Source organism: Chamaea fasciata, unplaced genomic scaffold, assembly GCF_029207755.1.
Source record: "Chamaea fasciata isolate MVZ Bird 193981 ecotype frontalis unplaced genomic scaffold, bChaFas1.0.hap1 SCAF_5, whole genome shotgun sequence".
Classification (NCBI taxonomy): domain Eukaryota; kingdom Metazoa; phylum Chordata; class Aves; order Passeriformes; family Sylviidae; genus Chamaea; species Chamaea fasciata.
The window spans coordinates 31,550,675-31,570,001 of NW_027094090.1; the positions used below are offsets into that span (position 1 = coordinate 31,550,675).

Consider the following 19,327-nt stretch of genomic DNA (forward strand, 5'->3'; position numbering starts at 1 on the left):
CTTACTGAAGAACAAGCCTAATAAAGTTACAGACTCACTGGCAAGTGATAGAGACAACTCCAGTAAGTAAAATAAATCACATTGTGTCTCAGATTAGAAGGCATATATACTAGCTCTTGCTTTCAGTGATGCATGGAATTCTTGACAGACATAAGGAAACAAAGTTGTTATATACTGCCATAATAAAAAAAAAAATCAGCTATGTTAATAAATACAATTTAATCTTCATTAAATTATAATGGATTCTGTTACACGTGCTATTTTGGAAGAAAAAGTTTTCATAATTATTTCCAAGCCAACTCGTGTGAAGTCCACTTTCTCTCATTTTTCTCTTCTAATTAAAATTACATTACTACAATTTTGCATGCTAGATTTCTTACACCAAATGAAAGAGGATGAAGACAACATTCAGGATGAAGCTGAAAATCTATGGGGTAAAATCCTGGCAAGGTGAAGAGCAAATCCATCTGTAAACAACATTTTCTTGGTCTTCTTGTGTCACAGTTTAACTCGGCATACAGCTAAACACCATGCAGTTGCTCACTCATTGGGCTGGGGGAAAGAATCAATAGAAAGATAAAACTTGCAGGTTGAGTTTAAACAGTTAGTCACAAAGCAGTGAAGCAGTGAGATGCCCATCCCACACCCCTCCACTACCACCAGCCAACTCCACCCAATTTTTTTTTTTTGCATGATGCTATATGGTTTGGAATATCCCTTTGGTCATTTGGGGTCAGCTGCCCCAGCAGCGTCCCCTCCCAGCTTCTTGTACTCCCTGGTCTACTCACTGGCAGGGCAGCATGGGATGCTGAAAAGTCTCCTGATTTAGTGTAAAAACTGCTCAGTAATAACTAAAGCATTGCAGTGTTATCAATAATATTCTCACCCTCAATCCAAAGCATGGCACTATACCATAAAACCCAGCTGTTGGGAAGAAAATTAAATGTACCCCAGCTGAAACCAGGGCATCATGAAAACAAGAACATTTAATTTATCTTTATCTTCACACCTATTGTGAAAACACATAGATTAAAATGTCCAGGCTCTGCAATATCATAGTTTGTAAGTGAATCTGCAGTGTCACAGTAGCCGAGTAAGGCTTCCATCAAACTCTAAGTCCACACGGCACCTTTTTGCCTGGGTGTCAGTCAGCTCTATGACTATGTAATTCTGAGTTTGCTTCTTTGCCAACATTTCTCTCTGGTGTTGTCTGGTGCACAACTGAGGATATTCATTCAGGTAAATAAAAAGGAGCTTTATTAGCCTATAATGAAAGTCTGCTGCACCAAATGCATCTGTTAAAATCAGAATGCACAGAGTATTTTGGTATTTTACTGATAAATAATATTTATTGTAATATTTTCTTTCAAATAGTAGGAGTTTCTATTTTTTCTGTAGTCTAGCATACATTTATATATCTGTGCTCAAATTAAATGAAATGTAATCTATTTAACCACAACATGGAAATAGCTATGTGTGTGTGTTATCTGCCACCTTGTTTACCACCATTTTTCAGTTCTGTGCGAACAAGTAATCTGCATTTCCTACAAATACAGAATATAGGAGGACTCACAGCAAGACCTGAAAGGTCAATCAAGTCCAACTGCTTGCCTACAGAAGGAGCAACTGTAATCAAAACACTCTTGAAAGAACCTTGCATAACCTATTTCTAAAAAACAAGATGAGAAAACCCTCCACAGATATGTGCTCTCCATGGATGTTTACTATGCTTCTCCCTAAGCACCCTATTCCATTTTTTAATTATTGTGATAGTATAGGCTTTTCTTTTCCTAATATCTAACACAAATCTAACCCATAATGACTTCTGATTATTAATTTTGTTTTTGAAACAATCTTTTGCATTTTGAAGACTTATTTGACCCCTTAGTGTTCTATGGCTTGAACAAACATTGTGTATTTTATTATTGTTTCAGGTTTGCAAGAAACATGAGGTCACACACACAATATGCAGAACGCTGAATCTTGAAGAACTTCCAGCATCTTCATTTTTCTTTTTCTTTTTCTTGCAAGCATTTTGGAAATAGATTTACTTAGTAGTTAAGACATGGTAAAAAAAAACAAAAACAAAAACAAAACTGTCACACTGCACTGTTGTTAAATGATTAAAAGTTACTTTCATGTATTTCTGTCTTTCAGATACTTTACTGAAAAGGAACAATATTACTGTGTCTCAATATTCATCATCCCATCTGGAAATTCAGCCACTAAAAAGAATCTAAATTAGGTTAGAGAACTGATGCAGCATTTTTTAATTTTCTAAACCAGATTTTGGTATTATTTTTCATAGATTTTTCCTACTTTATGTACATCAGTGCAAAATATATCAGTCACTACAAAATTCTACTCTTTTGCACTTTTAAGTGAGCCCCTGCTGACAGGTGAATCTTTACAATCAAAGAATAAATGGAAATAAATGCATAAGAAAACACTAGGTATTATGTTATAAGTGTCTCATGGGAAAAAAATATATTGTGCTTTAAAAGTAACTCAGGAATGTTTTAAAATTAATTTATATTTTTAAAAATAATTTCCTTTTTCTCTATGTGTAGTCTTTCATCCCAGTTCTTTTATCTTACTTTCCTGCTGCTAGTAGATATCCTCCAGCCATGCCCGAAGAATCTGACTGCATTTAACTTACCAGGAAATGTATGATCTTATCCTAATGAAAACCTACAGCTACCCATCTTCAAAAAAGCAACTGACTACATATGCAGAGGGTGTAGTTCATGGCTCCTTTCTGGGGTCTGGGGTTTTCTACTATTTGACATTTTGCCATATAAAAATGACTTATTTTTTCAACTCCCTTATCTAGGGTCCCTGGTCCACAGTGATGGGCAGATGCAACAGTGGCTAAATCCCTCATACAACCATTTAAGACGGGTGGATTGCAACACTCTTTAGAAGAGTATCTCTGTCTTCAGCAGATATAAAGATACCACCAAATCTCTGCTCTTCAATGTCTCTATTCCTCTACTGCCTTTTATTCTCAGCTCTGAGATTTACTCTACCATACCAAGAAGAGGTACCTTCACAAATGTATGAAGCAGACTGATATACTCCTTAAATGTATTTTAGTGGATATTTTTATTGTAATATAACTTCTATTATAACTTCTAGTTTTCTTGGATCTTTCACTTCTGTTCTTGAAACTTAGTATGTAACCCCAGAATGACAGAAATTTCCACATCACTTCCTGCTGACTCTCACCTTTGCATTTTTCAGGGAGGACTTGAATTTACAATCAGATTTCCAAGGCAATATTCCCACACTGTTTTCTGCTATCTTTTGTGATTTGGGTCTGAAACTTTTGATTTAACAGAGACATCTCACACCATGCTATTTCTGCCTTATTTTGATGAGACACAAATGTGAATTCCAGTTTCAGATTAATTATTTGTGCAATGAAAATGGATGTTTCTACTTCACGACTAAACACTGTAAACCCCCTTTATACTCTTGAAATTGCTTAAATTCCTTCAACTAAGCTCAGTAACAATAAATGCTTAATAAGGTAAATGAAAAGCTTTTGATGCTGGTTGGCATAATTTCTATGTCACTCATAATTCAATAATGTTCCTGTTCAGATTATAACAAAAAATGAAAATACGTGTGGCAGAGTATTCAACCACAAAAAAGGCAGATGACATAAATAAGAATGGAAACTAAGTAAACAAAAGACTTCTTTCTAGTGCACAAAAACTTAGGTAATTGTACCGTTACTGTGAGAAAAACTTTTGACTGACTGAATGTGTATATTAGTCTCTAAGGAAGCCACAGCCCAAACCCTCAGTACTTTCCATCATGCAGTTCTGAAGAAAAGTGGTTTTTTTCTTCTGCAGGGACACAGCCTATGGGTTCCCCTAGAGCTCCAGGACTTTTTTTTTACTTTGCTTTTTAATGTCTTTTTTATTTCCATTCCTTTTCCATCCTCTAGAAAGGTGCAATCCCACCAAGATATTTGAAGCAGAGTATGTTCCTTAACTGTGTCTTAGATTCTTTGCTACAATTTAAAGAATATGTAAGTGATACAAACATAAATTATATCAAACTGAATATGTTTTCTAAGTGTGTAGAAAAGATACTGGCTATAGACACCCAGCAGCTGAAGGTGAGTAGCTGGGCTTTATTGACTGAAGGATCTCAAGTATGGTGACTTTGCTGCAAGGGAAAGATTCAGACTTTCTAAGCTAGGACCCGTAAAGCTAAACTAGCTGCTTGACTTACATTCCTCAGTCTTATCTAGCAGTTGAAAAAGAGTGGACCAAAGTTCTTACAGGGTAAGTGAGAAAATTAACTTAGCTCTTGCACTCACAAGTGAATTCAATTGCAGACCACTAAAAATCAATACGATCATGTTAAGATGTGTAGTTATAAGGCTTCTGGGGAGAAGCATCTCTTCTGAATTCTAACTGAGCATAGGAAGTGAGCCATCAGGCACTGAGAAATCCTGAACATGACACAATCATTGCTCAGAGAACAAGAAACTTTTACAGTCTAACAGAGAGACACATTGGGTGGGATCTTTGACTTTAGCACGGATTGTTCTTGGCATTTTCTCCCTCATAAAGCATGTCAGCTGTCTGCCAGCTGCTGTTTCAGAGCTGTTAAGGTGGATTACCCTTATTATATCTGTTTCCTTTGTGCACGTATCTTGGATATCACAAGTTATGTAGGATGACATAATAAATCTCTTCTGACTCATGCCTAGCAAATATAGCTCATCTTGCACTAAGGACAGCAGTTGATTTGGATGACAGTTTTGGTCATGGATGTTCACTGACAGATGCGATATTCCATTAAGACTTTACAAGGTGCAACCATGTTTCAATTGTGGTATCAGCCTCAGTGATTCTGCTCCTGAAATGAACACACAAATTCTATAAAAATGAAACATTCTCATACAGCACAACTCCCAGGATTAATCACTTCCAACCTTTTCTAGGAGTTGGTTCTCCTCACAAATACACCACCTGTGGAAGTGACTTTCCATGATCTTTCTGAATATCCCAGTAACCAGCTTGATGCTTTCTCAGCATTTAGCTAAATTTTTTGTTGGCTGTAACTGAACATTTTCCAATGCTTTCCATAACTAAATAAAATTACCATTGCACTTGCAGCAGTTTTTGCCTCAGGAAGAGCTCTGAAGTACCACAGTTATGGCAGCTGCCTCATATAACTAACTGGTAAGATTTTAAGCAAGGGAATGATTATTCTGTTTTCAGAAGTTATGACTATTAATATGACTCTTGCTGACAATATTCTTTACTTTAAGTAAGGTGCTTAATGAATGCTGACAATCTGTATGAACCAGACTAAAAACTATTACTATTTTTAATAAACAGATTAACAGCATGGTCTAAACCATTTAGATGATTTAGAACATCTAAACAGTATCTGTTGACTGGCAGAGAGAATCAGTCATAATCTCACTTTTGTTTGCCAGCAATCACTTTGGCTTCTTTGGCAGTTTTCTCTGTAGTCTCAAGTGCAAACTCAACTTTGAAAAGAACAAAATGCTAGATAAAATTAGGAAGATTGTCCAGGAGTCCTTGAGTTCTGTGAAACAATTTTCATGCAGCAGTCTGAAACTTGGCTTATGTCTGAAAACAGTTTTGAGTCATTTCAGGGCAGAAAACACAAATTTTCCTCTCCCCATCCCAGCAAGCCCAGGGTGACTTTGTGACTGTTACTACAATTTTAATCTCCAGATCAGGAGATCAAAGCCTACAGAAAAATGGTAATATATAAATATATAAATATATCTATATATATGTAACACAGAATAACAGATTAGGAAATTAAAATGTAGTCAGGTGGAGTTGAAGGAATTGAAAGGGAATCTTTGCTGTTGCGCTCTTTCTTGGCAAATAATTCCATAAAATAATGATGAAAAATGCATGAGATGCGTCAAGGAGTTTCTCACCACCCACTGCACTAGTTCATTTAAAATGCTTCCCCTCACTTGGGAAGAGCTGAAATTGCAGCCATGGTTATTAATAGCTCCAAAGGGGATCTGAAGTAATTTGTCTCTGGCAGGTGTTTGAAGTCCATAGCAACTTCTTTTCCTCCTTCTGTGCTTTGTGCAAATGAGATGAAATCCATGTGTCATCCTCCATTTCAAGAACTGAAGAACTGCCACTCATCTACCTCTAAGGGCAGAAGACAGAGAAGATAATTAAGCACAATAAAGAAGTATGGAATGCAAAGATCACAGTAAAATTCTTCTAAAAGCACAGCAGAAAAATGCATAGTGCCACTTTTGATAGCATCTGCGCAGTGAATCACACAGTCCCTGGGCTCTCAGTGGTGCAGTATATTTTTCGTTTTATATATTTTTAATACAACCCCTCATATTATAACATTGCCATAATATCCATATGAAGTAGTTTTGTGTAAAAAAAAAAGGCTAAGTGGTAATTCAAGAGTACGGCAGAGACCATATTTAGCAGTTGGGTGTAAATCAGAACATAGGAGGATAGACGGATAAGAATTATAATGATAATTGATAAGAAGAGACAAACGAAACAGCAGAATTAGGAAGTCTGTCATCTTCTGCTAGCTTTTATGGCCAGATTCCATGTATTTTCCTGCTGCGTTATCCATAAACAGTAGCATTCATAACCATTACATGCTATCAAAGCCACTCTTAGTATTAGAGTGAATTATTTCCTTCTGTAACATTTTCCTGTTAAAATGAGCCACAAACTGCACCAAACCAAATGTGACACATTTCCTGCCAAACATATGCCACCTTCCAAGTCATGCAAAGATTTAGCCATGTAATGTTGGTTGCTGTGGACTGAAAAGAGTTAAGTTCTTGTAGTGATTTCACCACTGTGGTGGCTAAACTACCACAGTTCCCCAGGACTCAGTTCATGAATATTTGAGAGATGACCCTCTGTTTATTACTTTAATACATTCTTTGCCTTGTGATAAGAGGCTTTTCACTATTCAGAATCATATTATGAAATAATGATGCTTTGTTTCATTGAAACATTTCTTATTGCTCATTCAGAGCTATCAAATAACTATCAGCATATTATGTATTAATTGACACCCATGAAACAACTTGTATTTTATGCCTGCAATTTTATAAGGTAACCTCCCAGATTCACTGCAATAAAATGAAGCATATTTCTGGCTCAAGAGTTCAGAGTTTATGAAAGCTCTACTTCAATCTACAGACATTTCATCTGCTTTTAAAGCTTCTTGGGTCACAATATTGTTATTTATTTCTATTAATAATAGAACAGACACTATTTTAGAGGTATAAAAAACCTCTGGTAGTGGGTTTACGCCATTATAACTATTCTATACTATAAAAGATTCTGATTGCATGAATGTTATCTCTACTTCTTCTTGCTATTGATGCTGTTGTATTACTTTGTTTGGCATTGTTCTAACAGACTAATCTTGTTTAAAATTTGCATTTATAACTTTAAAGTACCAATTTACTTAATGAGAGCAAGAGAGTGCAAAAAATACTGAGGAAGAAACTAAGAAATGTTCATCAATTACTGACACTTGTTAGCAGTGACAAATAGCTTTTTTCAATGAAGGCTTAGGTCAGTAAAGCTGAGAAAATGGAACCCTGTGACCATGCATAAAATGCATAATTGACGCTGCTGGAAATTTAGAAAGAGGAAATCAGTTGAAGGCACTGGGTCTCTATATAAGCATGGATCCCTACCACAGAGATGCATCTATAGATTTTAAAGATGAGAAGTCCAAGTTAATTAATATAGTTAAATACTGCAGTTGCATTTCTTTATTTTTCATTTGGTATTGGCAGACAAACCAAAGCAAAAAAATCTTCGTACTACATCTTGTCAAACACGTAGATAGTAAATTGTGATGTCAATGTTTCTACTTCCCTGATACATTCTCTCCTAAAAAGAAACAAGAAGTGAAAACTTCTGATACTTTGAAAACCTTCTATTTTCACATTTTCATAAAAATTTAAGTTTTCTTTGTTTCACTGTTTCAGTGGATCCAAAAGGGTTTTTTAAATATTTTTTGCAAAAATATTTTTGTATTTTAGATTTTCTACACATACCACACACACACACATTCACACACAGACACACACCACCCATTAGATCTCACAAAAAATGACAATGACTTGCAGCCCCAAAGTCTTTCTGAAATGCAACTTTTTGTTCCTGGTTTTGTCTATATAATATATGACAGATGCATGTAATGTTTAATACGTACCAAAATGCTTTTGTCACAAGATGGAATATTAAAGTCTCAAGCCTGCTCTGCTTGCATAATAGGATCAGGCTGTGTTCTAGTATAGCCATGACAAGGTTACAATCAAAAAAGAGAAATATTAATTTAGATATTTTTTCCTAAGTTATGTGATTGTGATGTGGGACTACTGTACTTTCAGTTAGGTTTTATTTGTAAGGGATCTCATACAGGCTTCTCTGTTGAGAGTCTCTGCTTGTGCATACTTGAGTGTTACTAAGCAGGTGTTCATAATTCAGAATATATGTGCTGCTAGACAGGCTAGAGTGTCCCTTGCAATGAAAAGAAAGCTACGGCCCAAGCCCAGTCACGGGCTTTCCCACTTGCTGACAGGAGAGGCAGCTCAACGCTTCATGAATTTAATTCTTACTAAGATTTAAAGGAATTGTCACATTCTCCTTTGTGAGCATACTCAGTTCCTATGTGCCAAGTCATTGGAAATTGGCATTACTCATTTTTAAAGAGCTATTCATCTTCTGCAGCCAGGATTATTTGGTTGATTTTGAACTTCACAGTGTTTCTCTCCTTTCAGACTTCCCTTTGCTTGAGATCACTACTGTATGCACACTTCTGCTGTACAGTTTCCGATGACTACTCAGTGACAAGGAAAGTTAAACCTTCTTGTGAAACTGCAGTGCTTTTAAGAATTTTTCATTTTGGATTAAACAGCCGTAATTCTGCTATCAGAAGCTTTAACCTACTCTCTTCACAGGTTCTTGCTGAATTGTGAGATGATTTGTGTTTTAATTTCTCATGTTCATACCTGTAAATGCATGAATATCTCTTTGTTTAGTCCAATGCTCTTTGCTTTACTACCACATCCATAATGACTGTGTCACATGGAAAGGGGAGGCTTCCTCAACCCTCAGGGTGGGGAATTTTACTCAACTCCTAGCGCTTGTCTGTAAGTGTCCCAGGAAAGTCAAGACCCTTGTGCCCAACCAGCCTGTCAGCATCCTGTTAGGGGGGGTCCTTCACTGAGCAGTCCTGCTGGATAGGAGGGTAGCTCCACTGGCTTAGGGAAACACACACCCAGTGTAAGGGAGACCCCCTCAGCAGGTCTCCCTCTATACGAGAGTGTGTTACCTGCTATTAGTGACTGCCAATGTCTGCAGAGGACTCACACTAACAAGTTAAGGAATAAAACTCTCATTAATATAAAATTGTGACAGGTTAAGGCTCAAAGGTTGACAGTGATAGTGTCTGACTGCAAAAATAAACTTGAAGGAATATACAAACAAGCTGTAATCCTCAGGAAAATTCAGAGTGCATAGAGCATGATTGTTACCCAATAATTGTCTCTAGGAGGGAGAAGGCAGGCTCAGCCCATTGACTAGCAGTCCTCCCAGCAGTTACAATGGAGCCTTCCCCAACTTTACACTATTCTCAGTTTATTTTATACTATTTCTTTGTGTTTAGGTGGAGCTTGAGCGGCTCTAGTCATGCATGCCTTTGTTACTGATGCGTGTAAAATTCTCTCACTTCACTATTAACGTCAAAATGAATGTAGAGCTCATATCCAGTGAGGGGTGGTGGTACCTTGGAGGTGAGTAACTTTGAGATGGAGGTATGCATTAATATTATTATTATTAGGTTTAATGAAGTAAGTTCATCTAAGAGAGATTTCACCACATTTACTGGCTCAGCAGTAGGACATATATTCCTTTATCTTCCTGGTATATGGTTTATCAGCTGCAAAATAATGGGTTCCCTTCCCTGCAAGGATTTCTGCAGCCTCTGGATACAGTGTCTCCCCTCTGCTTCACCCTCCACTCTATCCCCCTTGGCAGGTGTGTCTGGAGCATCATCATGGACTAGGTTTCAAGACATGTCAACAGCATTCCATCCAGGGGGCAGCAACTGTGATTTGACTGATAATTTCTGTACTGATAAGTATATATGTATATGTGTGTATATATGTGTGTGTATATATATATATATGTATGTATGTATGTATGTATATGTGTATATATATATATGAGTCTTCAGTCTTCTCTTATTGTATCCCCAATTACTTGTCTCAAGGGTCCCCAGTCATTTTCCCTCAGACTGAGATAACAACTCTGGCTCTTGTCTAGTTCCATGGGAAATTACACCTTCCATTAGTCCAGGTTGCCCAAAATGTCACCCAACCTGGCCTTCAACCCTTCCAGGGATGGGGCATCCACAATTTTTTTGAGCAAAATGCACCACCTGTCAGCCCTGTTTAGGTGTTGGAAGGTGCTGTAATGTCTCCCTGAAGCCTCATCTTCTCCAGGTTAAACAACCCCAATTCTCTCAGCCTGTCTTCATTGAGAAGTGCTCCAGACCTCTGATCATCTTTATGGCACTTCTCTGGACTCATTCCCACAAGTCCATGTCCTTCCCATGATGAGGAACATGTCTTCTCTCTCTTTTAAGTGAGGTATAACAGCCAATCTGGATTTGCTGCAGCACAGCCATCACTGTCTTATCTTCTGAAATAAGGGAGATGAGGGGAAAAAAAAGAAAAAAAAAAGAAAAAAAAAGAAAAAAAAGGAAGCTTTACAAACTATACCTCAGATAAGTCTGCTAAATATACACAGATAAATAAAAAATGGAAAAGAATTTTCATTTCTGAAACAGTTCTTTTGTGACAATCTAATGCACAAAGGGAAGAGAGGGCTCAAGAGGAATACAAAGAAGAGATCCTGGAGACAAAGTCTTAGAAAATATGGTCTTTCCCCACTGTTCTTTGCCCACTGACCTATCCTTTATAGTGGTCTTGAGTAGGCAGTTAAATGCCTTCAGAATCAGGCTGAATGTGAGAGGTTAGTCTATAAGAGTTTATTAGCTCCCAATTCAAAGCAGCTTCAGTATATTTTGTGGTCTGAAAATATTTCTTTTCTATCTGTGAATATCTTAAGAAAACATGAACCTGTACACATGGTTTGTTAAATTTAAATTTACCACTTAAGCAGTACTTCATCATGTTAATCAATAGAAGGTATTATTTGAAAAATTCTACAAATTAGTAATAAATGAAATCAATTAATTATACTTGTTTTAAACCCATCCCTCAATGAGACATTTAGGCTCCAAATCAGACATTAGAAAAAAGAGTACAGCAATTCTAGGAAGAGTTAATCTAATCTAATCTAATCTAATCTAATCTAATCTAATCTAATCTAATCTAATTCAATCCAAATTCTAGGAAAACCATTAAATGAATATGGATTTTAAACAGGTGAAGCTTATAAACTCAAAAAAAGCTCTTAATTTTTTTCTTCTTATCAATTTTTTCCAGCAGTGTGGTTATTATATAACTTGCTATTTCTCAGCATCTTTTTCTTTAAGAGAATATATATACTTTGTTTTTAAGGTAAGACTGAATGAAAAGATAGAAAATGTGACCATATTGTAATGACATAAATATTTTATTATTTGGCTATACAGGTGTGCTTGGATTTCTCTGAGATGTTTTAAAAGATGCAAAAGAGTATTAATGTGCCAGGGATGAGATTTCAGAAGTTTGGATTAGTGTATTGATGCTTGCAACACCTTTTGACACCTTCCTTTGAATGAGAAAAAACTTGCACCATATGGTGGGACTATTGAATGCCTAAAGGAACTATTTGTCCTTCCCAGATTGATCCTGCTGATCATGATGGGACCTTGTTGCCCATTCAGACGTAACAAGGGAGAAAGAAAAAAGCTTGTGGAGGGTTTTTCCATTTCTGTCCACAAATACATTTGCCTACTAACCAATATTTCAATAAAAATGAAATCTGATGAATAAATGCATGAAGATTTACCTTTTTTAATCTGCTTTCCCTCTACCTCTTTTATCAGCTGTGTTGTCACTATTATTCTGTTAAACACTGCCAATTTTCAGTTCCCCCAATATAGAAAATTAGAAGATTTTAGAAGGCTGTCCCTGGATTGAAACATTTCCTGCTTCATCTGCTTACTCATCCTCTTCTATTGTAAATTATCTCTCTACATACACACACACACTCTCATAACCCCCTGTCTAAGTTCGATAATGTTATCATTATCAGGGAGGGGAACAAGATGGGTAAAACTGAGTAATTACCATCCTTTATTAAATTATGCTGCATCAATTAGTTCACTGGGTAGTTCAGGGATTGCATCTGCTCATATCAGAATGGTGATTTTCAGTTCAAAATAGCATCTGTTTCACAGCTTTAGAGCAATAACAACAAAAAATAATAGTGTATGGATTATGTCACAAAAAAAGAGGTGCTGCATTCTTCTGTCTCCCTGCCACTTGGATGTCAGAAATAAAGAGCAAACATCACCTGTCACAACTTCTGCAGGACCACAGAGGCTGAAATAAATTTTTCAATTGAGTATGATAACAAATTTAATATTTGTCATACATTTTAAGGGCAGGGGAGATTAATTTGTTTTCTAAAGACTGTTTGTTTCAGTTTTTGTGATGTCCAAGCTTATTTTGCTTGTTCTAATAAAGCAAAAGATGGCTTTGACTGATCCTAGTATCAATTTGCAATCCATCAAAACACATCAAAACACAAAATAAAATACTTTTATTTCTGCTGGAACTAAATTGAAGAATATTGCTTCTTGTCCTAAGAAGCATAGAATTCTTGTAAATGAAAAATACCACCATGGTATCCTTCTGGTCTGGTAGTTTCTACGCCTGAATCTACAATTGAACATATAGGTTTAAATGTGGCAAAGACCTGCAAGTGAATCCTTTTGCTTTGGTTTCACAGTTTCAATAATTACACAACACTAGGTGTTTAAAGTAGGTGCGAAAGCTCCTGATGCATTAAAAACAAAAGGATTTTTTTTCTTTTAAAATATCAACATGAGAAAATGCCTATAAGTCTCAAAGGGATTCTTAAAACCAGATTTTATTCAAAGAAAAAAGGAAAAGTGAAGTAATTTCAGCAACATTGTATCACTTTTTCAGGTAAAGAAACAGAATCTCATTGACTGTTCCTACATGATTTGCTGTTCACAAAAAAAACCTGTAATGTATATAATATACCTATGCATATATATGGCACATATATATATTTAAAGACAGGTTAAATAGTAGATCATAGTAATATATGTTTATTGCAGAATAATATAATGGAAATTAATAAGGAAGAGAGTCAAGAAACTGGAGGCAGAATGTACATCTCCCCCAACAGCTGACCTAAAGAACATGGTACCTCCCACTTGGTCATCAAACTTTTCAGGAATGGCTCCTGCCCTCCAGGCACCAGAGGTGACAAGACTATCTGGTTACCTAAGGAAACCATATGTAAGTTTTTCTGATTTATTCTGACTCCTTTAAAAAGATAGCCTATGACCTTGCAGCTACTTGAAATCAGTTTCTAGGAGGATCTTATAAAAAAAAATTGCAAATGATTCTCACTTCAGATTTTAGTTTTCTAATTTTAGCAGCAGGATGCACAGTGGACGAAATACTGAATACAGTTTTCCCTCTACACAGCTGGGCAAGGAAATGGCTCTAGGAACTAAGAAAGTAAAACATGTTTTGCTGTGCTTTGAAAGGTTTGTTCTTGTAAACAATTGAAAATTAACTCGTAACTTCCTTTCTTTCTATAGGTTTTGAATATTTTAGATCAACAAGATGCTTTGATGTTTTCTCAGCCTCCTCCCTTCCCATCCTCTGCCTCTAAAGAGAAATTTTAGATATAGAATATGGCTAATAGGTCGCGTTAGTCCAGCTTGAGCTTGTTTCTTTTTGACAGTTTCTTTCACAGAAACAAAACCTCTAAGGAAACCTTCCAGCACTGCAGCTTCCAGGCACACACAAGTCCTCATTATTGTTGGAGGCCCCATCACCCCTCACACAACCCCTATTAAGGAGTTTGAATGCTGCCTCTGGCTCTTCCTTTTGCATGCTAGTCAGCTTTCCATTTAGCCCAGAAAAATAAAAGGAGTGAGAAATATGCAAAAATTCTGTAAGTTGTTTGCATTCCCCTGAAATATTTCTTTAGCTGAAGGGGATCAAATCTATGAAATATAATGAAACCATATGCTCATTATTTCAAGATAGAGCAGCTGCTTCAGGGAGTATTGACAAGATTTATTAATTCTACTGGCACTGCTCATTAAATCTAGGTATCTACATACCTGTCTTCCTCAACAAAACTCCTCAATGGAAAAATCACCCCTGTGGAGCTCAAACTGATGTTCATCTTGGCATTCTTCCCTGTATCCTGCCAGGGCAGAGAAGACAATATGCTGAGCTGATGCTGCTGGAGAAGTGGAAAAAATCATCTATGTGGAAAAAGCTATCTAGCATGGGCACAGTTTGGAAGTCCTATAAGAGGGATGTGTGTTGGCAAAGACTGATTTTGCCTGCTATGGACCATATGTGCATTTAATTGAGTTTGCAAGTTTCCAGGCAGAAGGCCAAATGGACAGTCTACCATCTGATAAGAGTGATGAAGTTTTTCCCCTCTTGTTCTCTCACAAACTTTGGGTTCATACAGACTTCAAAAAGCAAAAAAATCTATCCTTTTCTGAGACTGATACTGGGATATGTATAAGTAATTAAAAAAAAGATATTACAGAAGTCCAAAATATTGGATTTACTTAGAGGTTTTGACTTCAACTCTAATACTGAATCTTAAATAAAAAATATGGGTTAACATGTGTGCCCCTCCAGCAGTATTATCTTAGTCAAAATTGCCCCTATGGTTTTCTCTTCTAGGGACAGGGAAATAATTGAAGTGACTTATTTCCAGTTATAACATCCAGGAGCTTGAATAGGCCCAGGGAAAGAGAACTAAGTAAGAGACACTGCAAAATCAATGCAGTCTGAGAAGCTGTGCTTGAATAGACGCTGCCAGCTGATTTCCAAATCTTAATCTGGCCTGGGAACACCTCTTTCCAGGCACTACGTCATGTCTGCGGGGTTGAACACAGATGTAAGCAGCCAGTACAGAGCTGGATACCTGGTTGTCTCTGTTTGCAGTCACTGTCTTGATGCTTGGCTCCTTATGGAGGTTGCCAAAACCTGTCAGCGTGAATTATCCTTGTGGCATTTCCCCTTCTGGTCAGTGCAGATCTGCTGAACTTCATGATCAGATCTGAAGGAACTAATCAATCTCATGAAGTCTACTCAAAATTCTTCATGACTAAAACAATAAGTTCCCTATAAGGGAAGGGGCAAAGTATCTTCCAGGAGACAAACCATACAATTCTGCAACAAACTTGACTTGAGGGTTTAATTATTAATAATAAAGGTAATATAAAGTCTGATGTTCTTTGTGCAGTGATAGTCACATTCTCAGCATTTAGGTGGTTGTTCAAAAAGCTTTTCCAGGAGGTCCTTAGAGTAGAGTAACTCAAGAATTCTCAAATGAAGTAGGAGGTTATCACCATGCTAGGCATTTTCAGTGTTCCATTCAGTCTCCAAGGAGAGCTCTCTTTTATTCATAAGGTCCAAATCTGTCTATTTGGATGGCTATAAAGTCTGAAGTTTGCTGAAAATCATCTTTCTCATTGACAGCGAGAATTTCAATCATAATCAAAATTTCCAGACAATGCTAGAAGTGAAACAGTAGTAAGGGATGTTAGGGCCAGACTATAAAGTAGTCTGAAGTAACTAGAGAACAGCAAGCCATGAGCAATGACCAGAGCTTAGAGTTTACAAATTCGTATTTCACATCTCAGGTAAGAGAGAAAATAAAGAGCCCATGCACCATGCCAAGTGTCGAAGAAAACCATAAAGCTGCATAACCCTGAAGTTAAGTTGCCATTATCCTGAATTTGAGCTGTGTGTCCCTGCAAACCTCTTCTAATATACTAGTTTGATTCTGTCACTCAGCAAAAGGACTGTATGAGAGAATTTTGAAATTGAGAATTTGCTCCTTGCCTGCTTTTATACTTCCCCCAGTGCTACGTGAAGCAGTATCTCAAAGTATCTTTGCTGTCTCTGTTATAACAATAAGCACCATTGCAATAAATAGCCTTACTCTTTGCAGCTAAAAGGATAATCTCAGGAACACAAAAAGCATCTAAAGCAGTCTAAAATTTTTTACCTTCTTGTATTTTTATTAGGTTATAATTAGATATCTTTCTCCTGGATCACAAGGGTGTCATAACTTTAAAAGCAGGGATGGACCTGTGTTTGTAGTGAACATGAGTAAATTTAATGTGGTTAGAAAAAGAAAAATGCGTTTCTGAGGAGAAACAGTAGTGTGGCTACATTTCATTAAGTTCTTCTCACCAGGCATGAATTAGCCTCTGGCAGCTATATGGGGAGGCACAAATGCAGTTATGCTTTCTTGCTTCTTAAATAAAATAAGTTTATTCACAACCAATTTGTTATTTTTTTTTTCCCAGACATTTCTACTAGGTTTGGTTTCTATAGCACTGTCTGAGATGGTTGAAAATCTTTTGAACTTTCATACAGTCATGATTAAATGTAATTTTCAGTATTAGTGATGTTCAAATAGATTTCTGCTCTTAAAGAAATAAAATATGTCTTGCTCTCCTCTAATTTTTATGACGGAAATAAAGTGCACTACAATTTCAATTGAGGTCAACCTTTGACATAGACTTGTCATAGTTTTTTCTATTTATTAGCACAGTAACTGGGAAATTGTAATGAATCCACCAACTGGCATTTAAAGAGCAAAGTGAAAAAAAATGAAAAGAACAGCAAAATATTTTTGCATCATCTGCTCAAAAAAAAAAAAAGACAGGAAACGGGGTTGCTTAATTATCTGCTCTGAGTCAAGTTACTTATAATTTCAATGGAATACAGAGAAATAGTGCCTTTTGCTCCAAAAAGAGGACACAAAATGCTTCATGTGTCTGGGTTACTTACAGATGAGCCCAAAAACTTAGTCTGGCATGAACCCTCTTAGCAATTGTTATTGGGAAAGAGACAATAAAAAAGCAAATGGAATGTAAAGTTCATCTTTTTTATCTCTCCTGTGGACTGTACTTGTGTAGGTATTTCTCTGAGGTTTTTGATTTATAGTAGTAGCAGCTGTCAGCCAGAAGCTATGAATGAAGGAAAAGGGCGTTGAGAATACATCAGGAGATTTCAAGAACCTCAGCTATATTTCATAGTGATTATTCAACACAGTGAATATTTAGGTGATTTTTGGTGACCATCAATATATATTTGAAATGCCTTCAATGAAGGTAAAATGTGCATTACTCAGTGGAGCTGAGCAGATTTTTTTCCTCTTTAGTTCAGAAAAGTAAAGGTATCACAGAAATTTAAAGCTATCACTCTGCCATAAAAAAAATATTGGATCTCATTTTAGCCATGAGTATGTTAAAGAAATCATTGGCCATGTTGTCATTCCTTAGTTAATTTCAAACACATACAGTGAATACCTAAATATCAAAAGTTTCTAATAAATTTTTCATAGTAAATACTTTTATATGTTTATTCTTGGAGAGAGTTAATTTTTATCAGGCTTCATTTTCTTAGTTGATCTTTTATTTCAATAGAACAACCTTCCTGTGTTTTGAAGAAAAATACAAGTCTGAATCCCTACAAAACTTATGATTCCTAGAAAAGGTTCAGCTATTCAAAGGCAAAATTAACATATCATTATGCATTGCAGTTTAAAAAAAAAAAAAGTCCTGCTGATAGAAGTCTAATATCAAAATCACTTTACGATTTTATGCTGAAATTTGCTTTCTAGAGGAGACCCCATCAGGAGTTTCCTCTCAAAATTTGCCCTAAACCAGGACACAGACATAAATTAGGGTCTATTGAAACCACATTAACTTTGAATAAAAGTGTTTAGAAGCACTACTGAAACCTAGGATTATTGAGAACGAATAGGATACAAACAAGAACAGTGAGCCTGAGATTTGTAAACTGTTGAAAAGAAGGTATTTTTGTTTGTTCACAATGTTTCCTTTTCTTCCTTCTACGTTATCACAATACTCCTGTCTGGGATCATCCACTGTGAAAGTTAGTTTCATGTAATTTAACTTGGAAATATTGAATAATTCTTCAAAACACCTTCCCCCAGCCCCCACTCCTTCCCAGGCTGTATCTCCTCCTCCCAGAGGCACAGGGAAAAGGGCATGGGGTTGTCTCAACTTAGTAATGATGTATGGTGTTGGAAAGGTCTTTCACACTATGTGGGTTTCTTTGAGAAAAATATACATAGAAAATAAATGTAATCTCAGAAAATACAGATGATGTAAGCTAGAATGTGTTCTAAACAATTCTTTCATTATATATACATATATACACAAAACTATGTTGTCTTCCAAAGCTTTAAGTGCTTTGGACATTGAATTTATGAAATTAACATATGAGTGGCGTAGAACATTGTGCCAGGGAATGGATCAATAGAGAAGAAAAATAAGAAAGCTTCAATTATTATCAAAATTCTTACTGCTTTTCGATTTTAGCTGTTGATTCCCGAAGACCTGATTGAGTTTTAGGCTATTTATTTTATGAAATATTATATAATCCTAGTACATAATTGTGTGAAAATTGGGAAAATGTGTTGCATAAGCAAAAGAAAGCAGATTTTTTTCTTCACTTTGGCTATTTCACTGCTCCTTCTCCATTGCAATGAAAATGTTAGGCAGTTTTAACAATGTTTTCATGGCCTATTCATAACTTAGCAACAACATTTGTTTAGGAGTCTATAGATATTTTTAAAATGCATACTTTGAATTTTATACTAAAAGTTGAAGAGCAAGGGAACATATGGTCAGGAGTTTTATGAGTCTTTCGGCTTCTAACTCTTAAAATTGCATACAGAATTAAACTGTGCACAGAAAAACTTACTAAACAGTTAAAATCTACAGGCAATGAGTATCTGTAATGTCCCTGGATACACAACAGAATGGCAAAAGAGAAACTATAAACCAGCCTTTAAGTTGTTAATAGACTTTTGGAGGCAGATTTATTTGTAATTTTGATCCAAATGGAATTGAAAAATCAATTAGCTAGTCCTACCACCCCTGCAAAAGCTTTAGGATTCTTTGGTATTATTTTACTGTTTTGTTTTTTTGTTTGTTTTTTTTTGTTTGTTTGTTTGTTTGTGGTGGTTTTTTTTGTTGGGTTTTTTTTTGTTTTTGTTTTTGTTTTTTTTTG

General features: G+C 36.1%; 1 protein-coding gene across 4 annotated transcripts in view; it reads right to left on the bottom strand.

Moving 5' to 3' along the window:
- Nucleotides 1–1,369: 1,369 nt before the first annotated feature.
- Nucleotides 1,370–19,327, bottom strand: part of LOC136289397 (uncharacterized) — an 88,170-nt gene continuing 70,212 nt past the window's right edge. For all 4 annotated transcript variants that reach the window (XR_010720790.1, XR_010720789.1, XR_010720786.1 and 1 more), the window contains one exon: nucleotides 1,370–6,170. The gene's annotated coding sequence lies outside the window, so the exon portion shown is untranslated. The remainder of the gene's footprint in view (nucleotides 6,171–19,327) is intronic.